The sequence below is a fragment of the Vicia villosa genome, linkage group LG3 (genome assembly GCF_029867415.1).
Source record: "Vicia villosa cultivar HV-30 ecotype Madison, WI linkage group LG3, Vvil1.0, whole genome shotgun sequence".
Taxonomy (NCBI): Eukaryota; Viridiplantae; Streptophyta; class Magnoliopsida; order Fabales; family Fabaceae; genus Vicia; species Vicia villosa.
In genome coordinates this window covers 69,368,048-69,371,602 of record NC_081182.1, presented here as the reverse complement: position 1 = coordinate 69,371,602, position 3,555 = coordinate 69,368,048, and the positions used below count along the sequence as shown (strand labels likewise).

General features: G+C 40.2%; 1 non-coding gene across 1 annotated transcript; it reads right to left on the bottom strand.

Moving 5' to 3' along the window:
- Nucleotides 1-298: 298 nt before the first annotated feature.
- On the bottom strand, nt 299-405 carry LOC131593755 (small nucleolar RNA R71). Its single transcript, XR_009281136.1, has one exon. It is a non-coding gene; the product is annotated as a small nucleolar RNA R71 (small nucleolar RNA).
- Nucleotides 406-3,555: the final 3,150 nt, after the last annotated feature.

Sequence of the window (3,555 nt, the reverse complement as noted above, 5' to 3'; positions counted from 1 at the left end):
AATTGAGGCAAACAATTTCGAACTGAAACCTTCATTGGTACAAGCTGTCCAACAGAACCAATTCTCTGGAAGCCCTGCAGACGATCCTAATCTCCATTTATCCGTGTTCGTGCAATATGCCGACACTGTCAAAGCTAACAACGTTAGCTCCGAAGCTATTCGATTACGCCTCTTTCCCTTCTCCTTGAGAGATAGAGCTAGAGCGTGGCTTCAGTCCCTGCCTTCTAATTCCATAACTACATGGGACAAATTGAAGAGAGTATTCTTAGCTAGATATTTTCCGCCTAGCAAAACTGGTATGCTAAGAGGTCAAATCAACGGATTTATCCAAAAAGATAACGAATCACTCTTCGAAGCTTGGGAACGATACAAGGACATGCTTAGACTATGCCCTCATCATGGACTCGAACCATGGCTGATCATCCATACTTTCTGTGGTGGTCTACTTTATAACACTAAAATGACTATAGATGCCGCTGCTGGCGGAGCTCTAATGGACAAACCCCATGATGAAGCATACAACCTCATAGAAAACATGGCATAAAACCATTATCAATGGGGAGGAGAACGAGCTGCTCTAGAGAAAACCCAAACCAAAGGAGGAATGTACGAAGTAAGTGGTATAGACTACGTTAACGCTAAAGTAGACGCTTTAAATCAAAAGATCGAGAACTTAACCATTACTCCTTCAGCCACCGCGGCTGTTGTAGCACCTAACTGCGAGATTTGTAGATTAACTGGACATGTCGTTGCCGAATGTCAACTTCTGACTGGTATTCCATCTGATCAAGTAAACTACGCTCAAGGAAACCCTTATTCTAACACGTACAACCCTGGATGGAAGAACCATCCAAACTTTTCGTATAAGAACAACAATGCGTTGTACGCGCCTGGACAAGCACCTGCTGTCCCACCTGGCTATCAAAAAGCGCCTATAGCTGCTCCAAACGCCCCTGGGAAGTCAAATCTAGAAATCATGATGGAAAACTTCATAGCTTCCCAACAACAAACCAACAAGGACTTCCTAAATCAAAACATTCATAATAGTGAGCAACTAAAATAATTATCAAACAAAGTAGATGCTTTAGCTACACATAACAAAATGCTAGAAACACAAATCTCACAAGTAGCTCAACAACAAGCACCTACTGCTGCCCCTGCTGGCACGTTTCCTGCTCAACCACAACCTAATCCTAAAGGACATGCGAACGCGATTACACTGCGAAGTGGAACGAACTACGATGGACCTATTGATCCTAGAACTAAAAACGCACCCATGTCACAACAAGAGCCAAAGGAAACCAAAAAGACATCAACTGATGATCAAACTGCTAAAACAAATGAAAACAACACCGAAGTGGAATCTGAAAAAGAGAAACCTTATGTTCCACCACCACCTTATAAGCCACCAATTCCTTACCCTCAGAGATTAGCTAAATCTAAAACCGAAGCGCAATTTAAAAAGTTTGTAGAACTTCTGAAACAATTAAACATAACCATACCTTTCATAGAAGCTATAACTCAGATGCCTTCGTATGCTAAATTCTTAAAAGAAATTCTATCGAACAAAAAGAAACTCGAGGATAACGAAACTGTAACACTTACCGCAGAATGTAACGCTATCATTCAAAACAACATGCCTCCCAAACTAAAAGATCCTGGTAGTTTTTTCATACCCTGTGTAATAGGAAGGACTGTTATAGATAAAGCCTTATGCGATTTAGGAGTCGATGTTAGTTTGATGCCTCTTTCAACCTGTAAGAAACTAAAACTAGGTGAGCTTAAAACAACGAGAATGTCTCTTCAACTGGCTGACCGTTCAGTTAAATACCCTGTAGGAATGCTGGAAAATATCCCTGTGCGAGTAGGTCATTTCTACATCCCGACTGATTTCATCATCATGGATATCCAGGAAGATTCCAACATCCCAATCATATTAGGAAGACCATTCTTAGCAACTGCTGGTGCAATCATAGACGTTAAACGAGGAAAACTAACCTTCGAAGTTGGAGAAGAGAAGATTGAATTTATTCTATCTCACTTCTTAAAAGCACCCGCAATTGACGACACATGTTGTTTCATGGATATCACTGACGAATGTGTCAGAGAAACAAAGATCGAACCACTCGAAAATCCTGAAATCCTAGAAATCCCAATAACCGAAACATCTGATGATGACACACAAGAAGAAAACCAAAACCTAAGTTTAACCGAATTTTTAGCATCAACACCTGAACCTACACCTGCTCCTAGTAAACTGACTGACGAACTAAAAACGCTTCCTAACAATCTAAGATATGAATTCTTAGATACCGAACTTGAAAGACCTGTAATAGTCAATGCTGACTTAGGACCGATTGAAACCGGAAAACTATTAGAAGTCCTAAGGAAATATCCAATAGCTTTAGGCTATAAGATATCTGATCTCAAAGGTATAAGCCCTTCTGTCTGTATGCATCGAATTTTGCTCGAGGAAGACTCGAAAACCTCTAGAGAACATCAGAGGAGACTTAACCCGATCATGAGCGAAGTAGTTAGGAAGGAAGTTCTGAAATTATTAGAAGCTGGGATAATATACCCCATATCCGATAGTAAATGGGTTAGTCCTGTTCATGTAGTACCTAAAAAGGGAGGAGTCACGGTGATAAAGAATGAGAAGGGAGAAACTATAACCAAAAGAATTGAATCTGGTTGGCGAATGTGCATAGATTACAGAAAACTTAATAAAGCCACTCGTAAAGACCATTTTCCCCTACCATTCATAGATCAAATGTTAGAACGCTTAGCTAGGCATTCCCATTTCTTCTATTTAGATGGTTACTCTGGTTTCTTCCAAATCCCAATCCATCCTGATGACCAAGAGAAAATAACTTTCACCTGCCCTTTTGGAACCTTTGCCTACCGACGAATGCCATTCGGATTATGTAATGCACCTGCGACATTCCAAAGATGTATGATGGCAATATTCGCCGACTTCCTAGATAATATTATGGAAGTCTTCATGGACGACTTCTCCGTATGTGGATAAAGTTTCGAGGGATGTCTTGCGAATTTAGAAAAAGTTCTAGAACGTTGCGTGAAAGTTAATTTAGTCCTAAATTGGGAAAAGTGTCACTTTATGGTACAAGAAGGGATTGTGCTAGGACATATAGTATCGAATAGAGGAATTGAAGTAGACAGAGCTAAAATAGAAGTTATTGAAAACCTTCAACCTCCAAAAACCGTTAGAGAGATACGAAGTTTCTTAGGACACGCTGGATTTTACCGACGCTTCATTAAAGACTTCTCGAAGATAACTAAACCATTAACCGAACTACTAATGAAAGACGCCGATTTCGTCTTTGATGACAAGTGTTTAGAATCCTTCAAAACCCTTAAGGAAGCATTAATCTCCGCACCCATCATGCAACCTCCTTATTGGACCGAACCATTCGAAATAATGTGTGATGCAAGCGATTATGCTGTAGGCACTGTCCTAGGTCAAAGAAAAGATAAGAAACTTCACGTTATCTACTATGCAAGTAGAACTATGGACGAAGCTCAAATGAATTACGC